General features: G+C 45.3%; 1 protein-coding gene across 1 annotated transcript in view; it reads right to left on the bottom strand.

Moving 5' to 3' along the window:
* The window catches only part of LOC119458105 (protein phosphatase 1A-like), a 35414-nt gene extending 14646 nt beyond the window's left edge, over window positions 1–20768 (bottom strand). The window contains 1 exon segment of the mRNA XM_049670756.1: window positions 20067–20768. The gene's annotated coding sequence lies outside the window, so the exon portion shown is untranslated.
* Between the last annotated feature and the right edge of the window lie 37 nt (window positions 20769–20805).

The raw sequence follows: 20805 nt of genomic DNA, 5'->3' as shown, positions 1-20805 counted from the left end.
TACTGGCTCACAGAATGGCAGCACATGTGCATACGAGATGCCTTCGACTGCCATCCAAAGCACTCTAGATGTGGCTCGCATTTCACAGCAATGCCTGTCATAAGGCAGAAACAATACCGGTCCACTTTTGATCGCGATCAAGCCCGATCTGCATTGAAATTCTCGACTGCGATTGGCTCCCTCGCGCAGCTTGCGCAAAGGAGCCAATCAGGACCGAGAAATTCAATCCAGATCGGGCTTGATCGCGAATCAAAAGTGTGTTGTGTGACACCCATTTTGCAAGTAGCATAACGTACAAAACGGTACAAACGGAAGCACATAATGCAGTGTTCGAGGGAGGATCACACTCGCCAAATAAAATAGAACATTGAATGTGACGCTTGAGAGCTGATGCGGGTCCCTTTCCACAACGTTTGAGGGCCAATACGGGTCCTATATAGGTACCTCTCACACAGGGGTACCTGTATGGGCTCTGTGATGGGAGAATCAATATCATATTTTATTTGGGGAGAGTATTCTTTAGTTCAATTAGACGGGAGCATTGCACTCTTGTAATTATTCAGAACATGGAGCGGTTAAAGGGGCACTGGGACACTTTTTGAACACAATGAGAAAACGCCTCTATCTGTTGACAATACTGCCGCAGACATGCGAGCCAAATATTTCACTGAATGCTAGAATGGAACCTACTGCCTTGCACAATAGATCACTTGCCCTCTCCTGTGGCTTTCAAAACTACGGCATTTTTTTCTTGCCCCATGCGACATCAGTGATGATGTTAGAACAGGCCTAACGGCTCATAAATGCCAGCCATTGAGTACACGCATACACATCTTTTGAGATTTCGCAGGAAAGAGGGATGCGGTGGTTGTTAAAGCAGCCTGCTCGTCCGGTAACCGCTTAACGTTGTCTATTCGGAGACATACCCAGTGGTCAAGTTGTATAGTCGGAAGGACAGTACCAGCCAGCACACGAAAAAGTGAATCCAAAAACAAAAAATGCTTTAAAGGGTACCAAATAGCATCACCGCTTCTTTATGTGTCTCCCATTTTATTGAGAAGCATTCTGTGCCTCATTCCAGGCACTTCGCGGGAGATAGGTTCCTCTCTTACATAGTTTTGAGCTTCGTCAATAGAGAGAAATGTGTGGCCGAGGGTGGCAAATCAGTTTGGTGGAATCCCGCAAGGTGGAGAATGGTTCATGAAAGGAAAACGTTGTCATCCATGGGATCAAGACCAATTCTTCCTCAACTGCGAAGCTTTCTTTCTTGTGTTTCCTTTATAGCTTTGCGCTACATTCGGGTGGATGACAATTTTTCCCTTTCGCGACCGAGGGTGGTATCGAACCTCTATCTTCCTGCACCGCAGCCCAATGTTCTAACCATTAGGTAACAATCACATGCATACTTCTCTTGTGCGACAAACCACCTAGCGTTCCAAGACAACTGGCGCGTCCGGCATGTGCCAACATCTCACTTTCTTTTCACGTGACAGCTATTGCTTTGAGAATATGTATTAGACAGCACCGATTTCGGGATCGGCCCACATCCCCAGTCTTTCCCTTGTAGCAGCTAACGCAACATAGAAGCTGTGCGACATTGTACCACCTTCATGACAGGCCCAGCTTAATAGGTTTTAACATTTCTTTGTCAGAATGCAAATGTCATCATTGTTCTAACATAAACCACATGACAGATGTAAGTACGTACAATTGTATCACATTTAGTCACCAGATGACGCCACAATCTGCATTTTCTTTTCCCACCTACGCCCGTCCAGTACATATGTAAAACTGAACTGGCATGTCAAACTAATCGAACGACTGGAGTCATACATACAATTATCATGCAATTAGCACCGTAATAATTATATGCTGTCGTCCCACACATGCTCATGTTATAGATGTAGCTGTTCGCCTTACACAAACATGTTGCCACATCTGGCAATGCTTTGTGGAACCGTAAGCAGTATTGAATGGCCAGCTACCAGCAAAATGCTTCGCATAACACCCAACCCAGACCGTTATTCACTTACGTTCATAGTAATCTTTCGTCATTCTCCACAAAATTGGGTGCCTTCAAAGACTTTATTGTTGCATACCTCCACTCCTGGCAAATGCATTGCAATGAATCGTGATGAGACAAATACTAATAAAAGAACACTTCAGTACATTGGAGGAGATCCTCTTGGCTTCAAGCCTTGCAAGCACATTAAAAAGCAACAGAGGTAACTATATAATTTGAAAAATAGGTTCACTGTACAACTTAATGTACTCAGCATTTATTACAATATATAAATTTTATACATATTGCCACGTTTTGGTGATGATGCAAGTTCAGAATCTAACTTTTTATTGTTTACTTGCGATATAAAGGGGAAAGAAGGGGGGAGGGGGTACTACAGCTGCTGGGTTCTTCCAACTTGTCCGTGTTTTGGAGGAACACAACTGCAGCACCCAAACCTGTTCCCTTTTTATAACTAAACACAACCTTACCCTCCTTCCCCGATTCTTTTCCATCTGTTTTTGAGCCCTTAGAACTTTGACTTCCCTTAGCTTATTCTATACACCAGCTTATCTCTTTCATTACCTCAAGAAATGTGCTCATTTTCGGTGCTTTTATGTTTTAACATTTTATTTCGCAACGTATACTGCAATACATAAAATTATAACCTATCACTATAGCTGTAATAATTGCTCTGACAGTTTCTGAGAATTCTTATGTGAAACTTCAAAGAAGCACCTCAAGGAACATGACAGAATTAATTTGCTAAATTTAGTTTAAGTACTGAAAGTAAAAAAAATCCTAAACGTACAAAATATGCACATGTTTCCTAGTTCCTAATTTTTCCAAGTCAGATAATGCAAAAAAATTATAAGGATTTCTTGGTGTGAATAGTAGCCATTGTTGCACTTGATATTACTTGATAAAGTTGCACTTGATATTATTGAAAAACAGTTGTTAAATATTGAAGAAGTGCTAGGAGCCCCATCAGAGGCTAACCTCGACGATACCTCCCAATCGAAGTTTTATTTTTCCAGACTTTCCAATCTGGAAAAAAAAGTTGTCAAATCTGACGAACAGCTAAAGTTTAGTCATCATTTCAGAGGGTGCATGATGTTGCTAGTATAAGAATTCCAAAAATTGGAGGACGCTTAAGCCTCGCCTTTAAGAGTAAATGCGATGGCGTTATCGGGACCCGTTCGCATCCCACCCGCGATCACACGCCGGTTGCCGATGCCGGATTTTCTACGACACGGGGCCCTAAACGCTATCACGTTATTAAATGTATAACAATGGATAGAAAAACTGTCGATCAAATTGGTCGATTTCTGTAGGCGCAGTAATGAAAATTATTCTCCTCTTCCTCCATCGGAAAGAGTGAAAGGTGTAGTGGTACGTTCTGCTGGCACTCACACGTGTTTCCAGTGTTTTTTTTTTCCTCTGATTTGCGGGGGATCTCTTTGCTTCAACACTTTCCAGTGTGCAGAAATAATGGCTCTGTCAAGTTCTTAGTGTAGCAATTTTCTGCTCGATTTCTCACGTATATGCGACTGAATATAAACTAACTTGCAGTAAATGAGAAACATGGGCCAGTTTGTGGATATTTATAATGAAAACTGCACAAAAGCAGACAAGCACAATGTAAAGTACATGCACAGGGGCTCACTGTGTCTATTTTTAATGCCTTGACTGCTTTCGCAGTGTTCATCCAACGTCAACTTAGCGTACTGATAAATCGTTTCAAAGTTGTACCAACTCGACCACACGTTCGTTGCATGTAAAAGGATGGCAACAATGATCAAGTGTGGAGCTTGGGAAACATTTTAATTTGATGCTAAAAGTTAGTCTCAAAATGCTGTACACGGACGGCGTCATCGGGATTATGACGTCATGACACAGAGCAACATGTCTCAATGTTTTGTAGCAATAAAGCTAGTTATCATCGAGCTGCAGATAATATGGGTGTGCAAATAACTTTTTAGACCAAATTGGATACAAATTGAAAAGTGCAAGAAGCAAATCAAATTAATTCGAATACTTTCCGAATAATGAACAGCTATTTACACCATTATTATAAAACGATGTTCGCATCCTAGTATTAATGTTACCAGCTTTCTGTCATTACATTGCGTGTAATGAAGCCTTGCTTATCAAAAGCCCTAATGGAGCATTAGGAACATATGTAGTTTGCTTGTATGCCCAGGACTCTTCAGGGAATGCAAATGATCATGGTTCAACCAGTAAAGTCTCGCTCCCTAAGCGACCCCCTCCCCCATAACCTGCTCGTAACTTTTCATTTTTGAGCGCAGCTCTTCAGTGCCCGTTCCTGCGGCGGGCGTCAGCATTGTCCCTCGGCGTAACCGAGCGAACGAGCACAGCGAAAGATGAAAGCAAAGGCGGAGCAGTGTGAGAAGCCTAGTGCCGCGCAATACAGGCGACGACCGCTACGAGATGGCGCCAGAGGAGCACGCCGCTGTTCACCAATGGCATGCAGCGAGCGCGTCCGATACCATATATGGAAACAAAGTGCTGCACGAGCGGAGGTCTGTCTGCGGCGGCTTTTGTGAATCGCGCCCATGCACCACCCATGTGCTGCCTGTCGTGATCTCCTGATTAGCGAGGCCGTCGCGTCGCACTTTGCTCCGTCTGCAATGTGCCGCACGAGACAGATTGCCTGGGCCAGCCAATATATCATGAAATTAAAACATCTATAGAGCTGCGCTCAAACTTTGCATTAGGGAGTATCATAATTGTCGGTGAATTATTTCATGCCTACTATGGCTGAGGGGATGAAATTTCATGTACGTTTGCACCAATTTCATGTTTGTTTGAGCACACTTGACGATTCTGAAATATTCAAGAACTACCTATTTGAAAAATATTTGTATTGACAGCGACTATCAATTGGAAGACTGAATCCAACAGGACCATATTTGATTTGTTATTCAAGAGTTTCGAATATTACCGCACCTCTAGCTATTAATGATATAAATGGGAGTGCTGCATGCTTCTGGTTGCACGTATGTGTGGTGCCTGCAGTAATCACAAGAATGAAGTGAGCCAATGTAGTGAGAGTATCGTAGCATCATGATGCATCGATCCCTGGGTACGAAACCAAAAGTGGTTTGTAGAAACAAGTGTTACAATAAATTATTTAGAGTTCTTTATCCCTTGCCAGTATTTTCTTTCTTCAAATTTTAGAGAGCACGAATGCTCATTTGACGCAAACAAATGGCAAGCCAAAATTGTTTTGAGACTTCTTTAGCCAATTTGATATGAAGATCGACGTCTTGAGCCGCCAGTTCATGACACCTAATTAGCACCATTGTTAGATCAATGCTGTCTATTGTACAGCCAACCCAATAATGAAAATATATCCCCTTCAGGAACTATGTGCACAATTATACGTGCCAAGATAAACTTGGACAAAATACGCTTAAAAAATCCTTAATCTGTTCTGCTGCAGTACACTTTTAACCCTTCTGCTGCTGTCGTCGTAAGGAAAGATACCGTGCAGAGTGAATTGATGACAAGTATGTGCCTCAGCTTGCTTCTAGTTTCAATTCTTGACACTAGATGACAACCATTGTCATAAAGGCATAGGTGGTGTCCAAATCTATGCCCCATAGGGTGGCGCCTTCTGGATTTAAAATGCGGATCTCAAAGGCTATGCTTTCGCTGATTGAATGCGGTGGAAGCGATTATGGGAGCCAGAAACACGTCACAGACGTTGGGCTTTGGACACCACCTGTTGTATGTAGCTTTTATTTCAAGCTGCTTCAAGACTTGCGCTCAAAATGTGGCTGCCTTCACGTTGCATTTCTGGAAAGTTTCTGGGAATCTTGGAACAATTAGTCATTTTCCTGCGATACAGAAAAGGCTCATCAATCCAAAGATACGAGAAATGTGGTCAAACCAAATTTCCAATTACCAGAATTAAGTGGCAACTGAAGGGGTTACCGGCGCTAGTTGCTGTGCTGCTAGAGCAGTGACATGAAGCAGATGACAATAACTGCATTTAGATGTATGCAGCTGGGGGCAACAAAGGCTACAACATTCCCACTCCGATCCCTACAAAAACTATCTCCGAGGAGCGCGGTCTTACTGGCTGAACCAGAGAAGCTGGTGCGAGTGCGGCGCGAAGCGTTGGTGCACCAGGGTGTCGATGCCAGCTACACATTCTAGGGACCCCAAGATCGGCTAGGGGGCTGCGGTCATGGCCATTGCACTTCTGCAACTCCTGCATGAAGTACTGCAACAGAATGCGCCATTGGAATGTGGGTTCACTGCATTTGTTCAGCAGTTACGGCCAGACAAATAACTTTGATGCTAGTCGAACCACAAAATAATGAATAATGATATAAAGGAGTAAATAAAGTTTTGTTGGTCATGCCCCATTTCAATCTGTGTTTTACTACCACATTGATGCCAAAAATGCGACTATATCACTTACAGCAGACTATATGTGTATGGCTTACAGCAAAGAGAACATTTGTTCGCTCGAACCTCAAAATGTGTATTCTGGCAGCAAAAATCTCAAATACTCACCAAAGCAACTTGAAGTAGCTCAGTTCTGGACATGTGTGCATATTTTAGCCAACAGCTTTGGCTTCACTGACCTCCCAGCTGGTAAGCCAACGTACTGGTATTGTGTGATGACACTGATTGCACAATTGCATATTAACGATGGTGCAAAGCACATTTGTAATTTAGCATTGTTTGTGTGCTGTGTACCAGCACAGCAAGCTGCTGACGGACCATAGGAATCAGCAAGAGACTCTTTGCCCGCCCATTGGAAGCATCAATGTTAACACTTCTCTAACATGGGCCTAACAATTTGTTCATTATAAAGAGGTTCGACAGTATTGTCTTGCTTGCCATCGCTCTTAAAACCTTTCTACTATGATATTTCACTCCCATTATGAAATGTTTCACAGATTTGTGGAAGGAAAAGCTTGTCAGCCACCTGGGAGTAACTACAAAGCCATGGGTTTCTCAAAAAGAAATCTTCACTAAAAACTCCTCTGGTCCAAGGATCAAACCCGGGATTAACACCTTTTCAAGCCAGTCACTACTATCTGAGTTAACCAGGAGGCTAACAGACGGCAGTGCAAGGCCGAACAGATCGAGAATTTAACCCTTTATGACTGTAGGCAACATGCCACAAAGAATGTTTCTCTAGCAGACTTTTTGGTATTGAGTACGGAGTATCTCGCTAAATGCCGTTGGCCAACACTGAGTCACAGGCAGCAAGTGTCATTTGTTGATTTAGAGCAGGAACACAGAAAGAAAAATAAGTTTGGCACGCGACTTGCTTTTTTTTTTTAAAGCACGGTCAGAGAAGACAGACCGATGCAACATCTCCGGCTGCAGTGGGATCACACACACACAATGTAAAGTGAATGCAATGTACACCTGCCATTCACAAACGACGAGGACTGTCTGTACAAGTTTCAAACAAAGGCACGGGTGGCTTGGGGTGAAGCTCACTCCCAGTGTTCTGCTGGTGTTGCCCCTCTATTACTGAAGCAAGTTTCCGTGAAATATATATTTTTTCTTTCTGTCGAATATGCAATAACTCTGTATTTTGCACATATAGATGACGAATAAACATTTCCTTCGGGCACTTGCATGTCTCATCATTTAAGGGTAAAAGTGCTAGGACGCTGTATAGAAAATCCGTTTGCAAGGACGAACCAGTTTTATGAAAGAGAAAGTTGTCGTTCACCTGTGTAGCTTGTTGCTATTTTCAGTATGCGTCCATATTTCCTCCTTCGGTTAAACTCACTGAACCTTGCAGATAGCCGGAGAACTGATTTGTTTCATGGCTTTGAAGGGGCTCTGAATAGACTTGAACATTCATTTTAACAAGCAAGCACAGAGTGCAGGACGGCAATTATGCCTGCCAAATATTGTCGGGCTTCGTGCCACGGCAGCATAAAATATGAGAATGTGCACCTTTTCGAGAATGCCACTTGCTTTCTCTACCAACTGAAAATTGATCAAGGTGGCAGCTGTCACTTGTGACAGCTGCCACCTTGTTCTCCCAGTGACAGCTGCCACAAACCATGTGATATATGTCCCTTTGTGACATCACATAGCTCCACACAGTGACTGGTCCCTGCACCGTGGTAGAGTAGCAGCTGAATGAACGAAAGCTGCTTTACCATGGCAGTAGAGGCCTTTCAGGAAGACGAAGTTAGGTACAGGATAGCGTTTGCATGGCATGTGTGAGTGCAGCTCTCACAAGTAGATACACAACTATAACCTCTTCACGAATGAAAAAAAAAAAAAAAATGTAGGCAAGCAGATGAGCAACTGTTTCTAAAAGTTCGATTCACACTATTTCAGGAGCTCAAAGAAAAAAATTGGTGACATAAAAAGCATTTTGAAGTCAAAAATCCGTGTCCACCAAATGTGGGGACACAAGTTGCGAAAATACCTCGTGAGCTTCTCTCAGTCATTTTCCTTTTTTTTTTTTAAACAGCCTCAGATGACATAGGCGCCCTCCTTTAGAATCCAAGTAAACCATGACAGAGGCTGAGAAATGTGCGCAATTTGAGTATTTCAGAGGCCTACTTGACTTTAAAGAGTTTCCACAAACGTGGACACTGGTAACGAACAGGAAGATTTTCAGGAATGCTCGCAGCCATTTTTTTTTTTTTTTTTCACGGCCATCTCAGCTGAGATATGGCATCCTTCTTTGACAGCTGAGTAAACCATGATCCAGGCTGAGAAAGATGCGTAATTTTAATGCAAGTTTTTGCTCGAGTACTTTAGAAAAAGTGTCCACAAATGTGGACACTGATAGCGAAGAGTATACAGTTTTTGTTGCCAATTATGCATCCACAGGACTTTGCCACAGCTTCTGTATTCATGACTATTAGCCAATGTGACACAAATACACTGCCTAATCTGTAAATATACCCCCCCCCCCCCCCCTCCCACATCTGTGTCTTCACGCTTTATTTTGCAAATGAAGGATCTGGACTGCAAAGTGACAGTGCTACCTGCCAAAGCAAGGTGTAAGTGATAAGCACTGCCAGACAAGCAAGTCCGACTACTATAGACATCACTAGCTTCCTTTCAGTACCACATCGCACGCACCTTTTGCCACACTTTACAATCTCAGCAATGCAAACGGAATTCATACAAGGCAGCCAAGAAAAAATGCACCAAAAAAGTCACTAGAACCAGTCTTGGTTAATTTGTATTCCCTCGAAGATTTCAATATCTCAATCATCCTTGTCTTTGGTTACAACCAAACAATATGAAATAGGAATGGTTATTTACTCCAACAATGACTAAAGGGCGTCGCAAAGTGTTTTGAAATGTCCCTTGTTAAACTCGATAGGGAATACTGAAAGGGTTTCAGTAGGATGATTCTCCTGTAGCCTTCACTTTTAGCGTGCTAATAATTAAATTCTGGAGTTTAACGACCAGAAACTGCACAGTGGTTCTTTAACACACACCTGAATCTAAGCAGACAAGCACTCTTGCATTTTGCTTTCACAGGAATGTGACCATCGTGGCCGGGAGTCGAATTCCTGACTTTGCGGCTCAGCTACTAACAATCAACCACTCGGCAACAAAGAAATTCCAGATGGAATTTCGAAGTAATAAGTCCACCGGACTATGCTAGAATACACCGGTTTAACGCTTCCCTTGGGTTTGCCGTGTTAAAGGAACTGTAGTGTGTGTGGGGGGGTGGAAGCAGCAGCACTTATTCTATCCAGCTTTAAGGGCTGGCTGCCAAGAGCCGACTCAATTGGCCGTGCCACTCTCAGTTTAACCTCCGGACCCTGTGTTGACACGAGCGCCGAGTCAGAAAGAGTGTTAACAAAGATAAGAAAGCACGCCCCACGGAGGGAACGCGCCAAAAAGGAAGTGTTCGAGAAGGGCGAAACTGCAAGTGTTTGAGCAGCACTGCACGAGGCATGACAACAACGAATCGCTAGGCTAAGAATAAGCCCACTGCACCGCGAAAATGGTTAGCAAGGCTGACTTTGTTAGAGGCGACACCAGATGCGAGAATGAACCCTTCTCATAATTTTAACGCTAGCTTTCGCACGATACCGTTCGCCAAGCTAATGTGGCGCAGTCGTTTTTGCAAACAGTGCGTACGTGCCCAGTTTGAGTGTCTTGTGGCGTGTGAAATGTCGATGTGGCTCTCGTGACAAAACCACATGGTGCCACCGTCAGTTGGGCAAATGTGCGATGCAAGGAAGCACACTTAAAAATTAGGAAAAGGGTTTACTGAAGCCAAGTTAAAGTGATTGATCAGTGGTCCAAGATGTCCCGAGCATCACTTTTACCAAGAACAAAGCTTTTGCAAGTGAGAAAATGATGCGAACGCAGGTCAGGATTGGACAGTGAAGACATGGTACCAGTTTCCTATCATGTATAACAACCCATTTGCAATGGGCAAAGTGTATTGTAGCAAGGCAGCAAATTGAGTGGGTTATGATTTATTATTATAAGATGGCAACTACGCAAATAACTAGGGATGAAAGAGAATGCGTACGCATGAGTCCTGTGTCTGCATTTTTTTCGTACGTTCTTCATTTCTGCGGTTACTGTTACTAATGGCAAACTGTTGTCAACTGTTGCTAATTTTGCACTACAAAGCTCAACATACCATTTTTATACCCAGAGCTTGATATGTCAGAATTCATAATTTAAGCCCGACAAACCAAACGCAAAGTATGTAGTAGCATTTCTGATACCCCAAAAAGAGATTTAAGTAGTGGACAGTCCAGTAAACCAATAATTAATTACTTCACTAATGTAGTTTCTGCTCAAAAAAAATTTCATCGCTTTTTTTGTGCAAATGTACTCTCTATGGCCAGAAATAAGAATTAAAAAATTGAAATAACAGTGCAAAATTAGACAAAGTACAACTGTCCAGTTCTACTTTCCAGCTGTTAGTGTTATGTCGAACCAAATAGCCTAAACCTGCGCCCTGGTCAATAAACTCTTATAATTTTCCTTTATGTAAAATGATGCTTAGGCTTTCTGTGGTTAAGTTAGTCACATTGTGTTTCAACACACAGTAAAATACAGGTGGGCCAATATTACTTGATTTTCCAGCAGAAAAATTACACTGATGCCAACTTTATTTGCAGGCTTGTGCCAGCAATTAAGATTTGCCTAGCCATTTCAGTCACAATAGACTAATGCCAGAGTGGTTTTCCCATAATGCACATTCATTGGTCAGAACAACACTGTGGCTTGCGCATTACCAAAATGGTGATCAAAGCACGGATAACGCTTCATTCATGCTTCTGTGCTGTCTGTATATTTAAGGCACAAGCAACTAGCAATCCCCATTTTAAAAATGTGCTCGCTGCCACCATATTTTGGGCAACTGTGTATCACAGGAAAGTCAGCTTCGCACTTTTCTATGGGGGTCTATTTTCCCCCAACCATAAAACCATTGTTGCAAGGCTCCTAGAAGGGTAATCTAACGTTCTAGATTAATTCAATGTACGGCTTCAGCTCCCCCTGTAAAGTTAGTGACTGTGAACTTGATCGCCTAACTTTGCTGGGTGACCACCCTGGAAATGCGCCCATTTTCCCAGGTGGTCGCAAAGCAAAGGTACGCAATAAAGCGCTAACAAGAACCACAGCTCCTATAAAGCACTACCACTTTGATGCGCGGCAGGCAGCGTCGTTAACTTTCGCATGCTTACTGTAAGCAGACACAACTGAAAATGCGCACTACATATAAAACCATGTGCAATATCATAGGAAACACTGTTTTCAGGCAATCATTACAATTACTCGAGGCATGCAGATTCAAGCCCAACGTGTGCCGAGTACCTCGCACCTTGACTGTTTAATCTTGCGAAGCACTTAGCAGAAAAACATTGTATGGCGAGCTGGCACTTAGATGCCAAAGTAGATCAAGCACGAAACTATACACATACAAACTCAAACGGGAGTCGCTTGTGCAGTGTGTATAGTTCCACGTACGATATACTGAGGGTTTTACGATCAGCCAAATGCCATTACTACGGCCTCTTGAATTGAAATAGAGCGGTTCCCTGTTCCCTTCCCACACTGCTTACAAGGGTACATTCCTCATGTTCTCAGGAACAAAAGAAAAAAAGTCTGAAGACAGTGTCAATCTCGAAACAGCATTCCATGCTGGCCTATTTACGAAAGTTAATCAACTTCAGTCATACCCAGCCAGCTACAACATTCTGCAGAACCAAGCTTGGGAAAAAAAAAGAAAGAAAAAAAAAGGAGAAAAATGCAAGTAATACAACCACTTCTACAGAATGTCAGCATAAACATGAATAATCGAGCGTCTGCGACCAGGAATGAACAATACAACTGCCTGAACATTGCCAAAAGCTAGGCAATCAAGTGAAACTGCACAACAGACAAACTACAGCACAAGAACGGCACGGATGCATGCCCATTGCATGAGCAATCCGGCAAAACAGGAAGTGCTTACGCAGCACCGTGTGCGCCCTGGTGACGCCACATGTAGCACCAAACCAGCTGTGGTAAATGCATGTGTGTGCCTCCCGCCTATTCGAGATGCAGTGTCAGAAATGGCTGTCTTGGTGAAACAAGGCCGACATATTAGTACTTGTGTTATCTGCCTTTTTTTTGCACACGTCCACGTCCTCTCTACACCACACTTTTTAGCATATTAGCATTTCTGTTATCTAACTTTTCTGCACATGTCCATGTCTTTTTCTTTTTTCACTGTGTTTTTTTCAATTGTGCAAGCATATCCGACGATGTTCTTTGACAACCACGGCTCTATCCCGCTGCTGTGAGTTAACTTAAGCAACGACTCCTTGCAAGCCATACAACAGATAAACTAGTGCAAGTGCATTGCTGTGCCCTTTGAATAATAGCTCCACTTGGCTAATAAAGCAGAAAGAACCTGGTATGCTCAACTGCTCCTTCCATACAGCTAGACGGTGAGCAGAAAGTTGGTGAAATTTCGACACTATCATCCGAGATTGATTGATTGATTGATCTTAACGTCCAAAAGCAACACTAGGGCTATGTGAAATTCCGTAGTGGAAGGTTGCAGATTAGTTTTGACCATCTGAGAAGTGACAGATTGGGAGGAAGGAATCGGGCCCTAGGATGTTACGCCAGGCACATGCAGGTTTCCAAAACTGACTCGTCGCAGAACTACTGTGATGTTTGCAGTGGGTCATCAAAATGCGTTTTGCTACCAGTCCTCCTAGCAACATGAGTTGCCCATTGTCCACTTATCCCCCTCCTTATATGCATGCGTGTGTGTGTGTGTGTGTATTTCATTTAAAAACCTAGCTATTTGAATGTCTTTAGATGATATGCATTTGTTATGAGAGTTGCGTTGTTGAATTGACTGTTTAAAGGGGACACTAAAGAGAAACAGTAAATCAGTTTATTCTGACGAAGCATGGTTTCAAAACCATATTTTTGTCAGCTTTATGTTAAGAGGATATTACCACAACAGAACATGAAGCTCAAAGTTTCATTTGTTTGAACTTTGCGTCGAAATCGCAGCGCCAGTATGTCGGTGCAGTGTCGCAGATGTCCAAGTGTTTTCTAATATTTGGATGATTGTGGTAGAGTAAAAGTTCTCAAACCTTGGCCCAAGTTCAGTCTTTCGCGTTTTTAGAACACACTGCAATCTATATTTACATATAAATCGTATGGCATCAAAATTCGCAACGTTACGGCAAGCTGGTGCGAGAACTTCGAGGCAGCATTGCCACCAGTCTTAGCTTTTATGCTTTTTATGGCTTACCAAGCCCCTCACGGTGAGAGTGGCTTCCTGATATTATAGCAGCGTAATTTACTCATACAGCTAAAATTCTTCTCTTTAGTGTCCTTACAAAGCGAAAGAAGCCTGTAACATGTACAGCGAAACTTGCATCCAGTACTACAACTCTGTTTAAACCAACAATTCATTTAGATCAACCCCCACCAAGTACCACAATAGTAGCATACTACCCAGCCCTCTACCGAACAGCTCCATCGCACTGCACAACTCGCCCAGACAGATGACGCGCCCCACGAATGATGGAGCAGGTGACAACAGCCACAGGAAAGCCGTCAATCATGAGCTTCCGCTGCTAAAGGTGCCAGCGTACGCGAGCCAGGAGGTCTGGCAAATTATTCACGACTAGAGCAGATGGTCTCGCCATAATGGCCCACTTACAGGCACGAAGATCGACCTGGCGGATAAGGGTGGTAAAGAGTCAACATCGCCGCTCAATTATTAACAAAATAGTCGAGTGTCTGGGTGTAGGACAAACGGGCAACAGTCAACACGACATTGGCCAAGGGATGCCGAGATGCCAGACCTCGTGCAATTACACACCTCGAAAGAGGTTCTAGTAACCAAATTAAAGAAACAAAAAGATATGAAAATGTTACATAGACACAGGCAAGGAATAGAATATGAGAATAATGTTTTCCTAAGCTCATTGGCTGCACACAGCGAGAAGGGTTTCTTTCCAGCAGAAAGCACCGACATGGAGAGAGGGGAAGACAACATGCCGCTGGACTGGCAACTGAATGTTTAAACTTTCTTATGCCTCACGAGACAAAAAGATTCAAAACGAATAAAAAACGTTAGTTGCTAGCCCAGCTGTGAATCATTTTTCCTTCTGTCAATGTCAGTGCTTTCTGCTGGAAACCCTTCGCGCGAAAAGACTACATACAGTTGTATTTACAGACACATACGTAGCCCTGCCCAGAACGAAAAGCTTGCTCTTGTGATCAGTAGCAGTCACTGTTCTGTAACAATATTGTTGTTTAGTGTTCCAAACTGACACACCAGCTATGAGGGACGCCGTAGTGGAAGGCTCCGGATTAATTTAGACCACCCGGGGTTCTTTAGACCTTTAATGGATCCCGACAAGCTCAGCTGCTTATGAGTGATCATTACATTCGCACTTACGACAAGCCTTCTTTGCAACTTAGATGGCAATTGACATTCTATCATCACTTTTATTCAAATTGATTTCCACAATATTTGCAAACATATTTCTCTGTTATTAACCGTGTTATAAAGGTGTACTACACCATGAATGAGCCACTATGATAGCTAGGGGAAAAAGAAAGCCGTTGAGGGCTAACATGCACCTGAATCTTCAGTATGCAAGTGCTCTCCCCCCCCCCCCCCCCTTCCCCATTGAGATGCGGCCATTTATTCCAGGAATCAAACCCTCAACCTTGTGCTTGGCAGCAAAACACTACAACCACAGAGCCACCGCGGCCGGTGCTGTTCTAGCAATAGCCACAACAATGCAAAAACGCGCGTGACATTTTACGTATGCGACAGCAAAACATGTTGAGGCAAGACCCCCCCCTACACTGCTCTTTAACTCCAGATTGATCTTTCATCTTACTGCAAAAAGACAACAATGCACACTGCATGACATTTGGGCCAGTAATGCTCCCCCCTGCTCGTTATCATTTCCAAGATTTTAAACCGTGAAGGCACTCTAGGCAACGCGCTGTCAGACATGCAGACAGTTTATGCATGACAATAGAGGAGCTAATTATACTATGGCTGGTTGGTTGCTTCAGCGAATGCAGCGATTACTTGAAAGAGCAAGAGCGATGACCAAGCTCTTTTCAAGCAAGCCATTCTACCGCACAAACACCATAGTTCTGAGAAACAGCATGGCACTTGGTCTGTAGCAACGGTCACCAATATTTACATGGCTGCTCTTTCACTATTGCCAGGTGAAACAGAGAAATACTTTGCTACAGAATACTGCCTGAATATTCCAATGAGAATTGCTTCCCTGCAGGTGAGAATTAGATAAGTGTAATGTAATACAAGTCATTACAAGCTGGCTTGGGAGGCTGATACCTTGATATTGCATCAGGTGTCGAGTGCTATTTTAAACAGACAGTAGCAATCTACTTGCACAATTAAAGAATCGTAGCATACATGCCTAGTGCAAAAAATGCACCCGTTAAAATGCACTGACCAATCATATTGTCGTGCTCACTGCACAAAAATTATGCAAATGGGAAGCAGAAATCATGCACTTTAGTCCTCCAAGCCCCAACATATCATTAGTGCTACACCGAGTCAAGATACTTCAAAATCCGGATTTAAGCGCAGGAAACAATAACAAATAGCAGTATTTTGGATACACTGGAGCAAATTTTCAGTTAATCATAGTTCAGCAAACTAATTACTAAACCAATTACCACACTAAGCTTTACTCAACTTCCATTTCACAGTTTTCTTTCGCACACATGTACTCATGGCCAGAAATAATGCTGAACAAGATGTTATTCTCCTTGATGCAGGAACATATTTAGGCTTTCACAGGGTACATAAAATGTGCATGTGCTTTACGTTTTACGCGCATTAATAAGCATAATGAAGATGGCAACTTATAGAAAACGCAACACCAAAATATTGTGAAGCTGCCACACAGTGCCTCGGCTTCAATTTCAAAGGCCTACTCAACATCACCAGCATCATTGGCTTTCTTTTTCAGTCCTCCAATTATGATCCGATAGTGAAGATCATGCCCCAAACTTAACGCACAACCTACAGTAGTGTTTTTGGCACACACACTTGAGTGAATTGTATCCCCCTCCCCAGCTGCGAATAGTTCAGCAAAACAATTACTAATCAATTAACATACAGCTGCAGTTTTCCAAATTTCTCGATCGTGACTGGCAAATTTGCGCAAAAGCTGCGGAAACGGAGCCAATCACAATCACGAATGCACCGTGTCACTGGGGAGGGGTGTCATGTTAGTAAACAAAACGAAGCTGTCGACTTACAGAAACGCAACAACAAAAAGATGTCTAATAGCTGCCGCACAGTGGCTTGGCTTCAATTTCAAAGGCCTCCTCAACGTCGTTGGCTTTCTTTTTCAGTCCTTCAATTATGATCCAATAGTGAAGATCAAGCCCATGCACAGACGCACAAAAAATGCACGACCTACAGTAGTGTCTTCTGGCACACACTGGAGCGAACTGTACCCCCCTCCCCAGCTGTGAATAGTTCAGCAAAACAATTACTAATCAATTAACACCCAGCTACAGTTTTCCAAATTTCTCGATCCGGATTGGCCAATTTGCGCAAAGCTGCGGAAGCGGAGCCAATCACAATCGCGAATGCACCGTGTCACTGGGGAGGGGAGTTATGTTAGTAAACAAAACGAAGCTGTCGACTTACAGAAACGCAACAACAAAAATGTAAAATCTGCCGCGCAGTGGGGCTCGGCTTCAATTTCAAAGGCCTCCGCGTGCTTCTGCCCGTTGCAGATTCTTCCTTTTTCCGTCATCCGAATGCCATCCGATAGCGAAGCGCACGCAACGCCCACAGAAACACACACACACACACACAAGACGATCGCACGGAACACGTCGCGCTAGACGATGGCTAGCTCGCTCGCCCGCACGACTCCGCGTCGTGATGCAAGCGCCAGACAGACAGCCTGAATGACTCACACGCTCTTGAAACGGCTCCTGTTGCTCGGAGCGTGCGAGCCTGCAGCGATCGCTTTTTGCAGCAGCAGCGGGGCACGAACCGCGCGGCTTCGAGCGCGAGTGTAAACAATCGCTCGCGTCCTTGTCGCGTCGGCACTTCTTTCCATGTGGGTTGCGCGCCTTTCTCCTTTCTTGGTATTTCTTTGCCGCTGAGCAAATCGGAACTACATCTGCCGCGATGGGAAGTTGCCTCGATGTTGCGACGCTCGGCCTGGCGGTTTCGCTTCGGTCAAAAGCAGGTATAATGTGCGCGCATTTTTTAAAAATTATTATTCGTGGCACTAGAGTCGCTAAATGTTGCACAAGAAGGCATGTAGGCAGCCGCCTTTGTACGAATTTAGCGGGAGACAGACTTGTCTCCCGCTAAACGCGTGCAAGCTCGTTAATTCGCTTACACCCATACTAGTGAAAAAAACCAAGCTGCTTGTAACGAGATCTCTGGAGCGCTACACAAGCAAGAGTGCGGAAGGAAATTTGCGAACGCAGCATCGAACTTTTTTTTTTTTTTTTTTTTTTTGCAACGCGTCTTTCGAACCAAGAGTGCAATGGTCGAGAACTTGCTGTTTTGCACCAGGGATGAAGGGTTGCTGTTGTGAAATGCATCTATGCATGTTCTGTTCACGTAATGCGAAACTATGCTGCGCGCCGTTTCACGGCTTCACCACATAACACCTATCTTCGGCGGTTCCCAAGTTGCCTCTCTGATGACCCACGGCATAGACGTGGACTTTACCGTTTCCAAGTAGACGTGTCTTTCTACACACTGACGCATAAACGATCGACAGTCATGGGCAGTTATTATTGGCGTGTCGAACAGGTTATTCCGGATCGTTAATAACGGAGTGGGATACCCCCTACCTCCGAGGCACATCATCCGACCGATACGTCATTGAAAAGCCGCAAGCTGCCGCTATCGCGCATGTGAGAAGGGAAAAAAAAAATGATAAAAACGCGAGAGGTTAGAAAGGGGAAAAGTCGGCTGGGTCACCTAGCCACGCGCTGGGCCGGAGAAACACCTGCCTAATAGAGTAAAAATACAAAGAGCAAAGCAGACAACGGGAGAGGGGGGGGGGGGGGGGTGTAACGTCCTTCAATGGAACGGAGAAGCGCTAAGTTCGCAACGGACGTCATGCGAGAGGAAAAACCGTAGCCGCAAGCCAGCTTTCGGCGCCGCAATGATTGCTGCACTAGAGACAGCACGCAGTGCCGAGACGGAAAGAAGAACGGTTCTTCAACACCGAGCTTCGTGAAAGGGGAGGGGGGAGTGAAACACGGTGGAAACAAACAGCACAGACGCGTGATGCGATACGTTAATAAGGACAGGGCGCCGCGGACATCTTGCGATCGAGTGCCGTTGCGTGAATGAAAGTTCGTTGGCGTGCGCGCGAGTGCTACAAGGACAACGCTCGTCCTTTCGCGTCGTGCCGTAAAACGGCACACTTCAGCACAGATCTCTCGCGGTCATTGGATAAAAAAACGTGCGTCTATTTAATGAACGCGCGATCACCGTTGATAGCGTGTACATGCTACAGTCGCTGCGAGCCTTAAAAAAACCGTCCAAGATAAGGAACGTGCAGCAAACGGGGGAGCGACTGTCGCGAGCCGCATATATCGAGCAGCAACAGGAGCGGCGCTTCCGAAAAGGAGACCGCTTGGCGCTGGCTCGCGCCGAGCAACGGCTGTTTGAAGTGGCAGGCAGCGGCAACGCGGTGGTGACTCACCGCGCGACCGGCAGAAAATACTCCCTCCCCCTCGCCGACACTTTTCCGTTCCTCCTTCCTTCCTTTCGCAAGTCCAATCAATACCGAGTCGCACACCGGCGGCGAGCTTGCCTACCCGCCTCGCGGCCCCCGGTACAAAAACACCTCGCTCCGGGTTTGAGGCCACCGCGGCCAGGGCCATCACACAAGCAGCAGTGCATTTGCAGCAGCACAACTGAGACAACCGCTCAGACGAACGTGCCGACCGGCGTGCTCCCTTAACGCGCTAGTCTGCAAGCCTTTTAGCTTTCCAGTGTCATTTTATTCATTAGCAGAATTAAAAAAAAAATAATAAGAGTCGCAGCAGCATCCAGGCCAGAGGGCAACGAGAAGGGAGGGTGCCGTTGTTTTATACCCTCCTCCTCAACACGCAATCCCCGCATCAGCCGTGCTCGCACTGCACAAGGTCGCTAGCTCTCATCGTTAACACCCCGCACCCCAGATCGCGGCACTACAACGCGACGCGTCGACCGGCGTCCCCGACGGCTTCGTACCTGCCCGTCAACGCGTGACGAACGCTTGCGTAGCGGCGTCGACCGTATGACGCATTAGGCCTAGCGAGAAGCCGTGGGGGAGGGAAAGCGGGGGTTGCCTCCGATCGTTGGTGCTGCTCTTGCCGTTGCTTTCTGCGTTTTGCTTTGCATATATTTTTTTTTTCTTCTAAAGCCCCGACTGCGCTATGGGTAACGTAGCGCGGCCGCTCGCGCAGCAGCGAGGGCGAGCAACAGACACAGGTAGAGATCTCTTGTCGGTGCAATAACACGCGGGGAGCAGGTAATAACGAGGAGAGGGAAGACTCGCGGTGGCTTCCTTACCTTCGCTCAAACCGGCGCGGCTTGGTGTGCCAGGGTACCGCGGCACCGGCGACTTGCTTCAGTATCCGTCTCGTCTTGTCATTCCGTCATCCTGCCACCGAAGGGAGAAAACGCCACCGACGGGAACGAGCGGGGGTTCGAGGAAGGCAGTAAGCACAAAAAGGAGGGTATCCCTCCTTCACACCGGCCAAGGCGACCGCGTAAGAAAAAAATAAAAATAAAACGCGCGGCAGCGAACGCTCGAGGTTGCTGCTTGGAACAGGCCCGAAGACGCGTCCGTCAAGTCGAACGCACCACACAACACAGGAGCGGGCACGACGCTTTTTAAACTCGCGAGTGAGCTACCAGTAGCAAGCACGCGAGACGTCACACTCGGGGAAGTTAACGACAGCCGAGGGTCAGTTGCAGGTCCCGGCGTAGTCCGCTGCTTGAGCGGACCAACTGCACTTGCACCGCGACGACCGTCCAGCGGCACCACCACACACAACACACACGCTCCTTCAACCGCCGCTCTCGCTCGTCACGCCCTACCGCTCACAAATGGTCCACGGTGGCGGCACGACATCGGCACTCGGCGCAACGACACGGCGACGAATTTCGACAGTCGCGGGGGCTGCTAACACCGCCGCTACGGCTACGGGGAGCATGCCAAGGGAAATACCCCCCTGCGTCTACGCTTGGCTCGGACCTCTCCCGTGCACCCAGCGAGCGCTGCTGCTGGCTGGCCTAGCGGGCGGCG

This window comes from Dermacentor silvarum, chromosome 7 (genome assembly GCF_013339745.2).
Source record: "Dermacentor silvarum isolate Dsil-2018 chromosome 7, BIME_Dsil_1.4, whole genome shotgun sequence".
NCBI classification, from domain to species: Eukaryota; Metazoa; Arthropoda; class Arachnida; order Ixodida; family Ixodidae; genus Dermacentor; species Dermacentor silvarum.
Note: the sequence above shows the minus strand (reverse complement) of the source record. Positions and strands in the feature narration are given on the sequence as shown.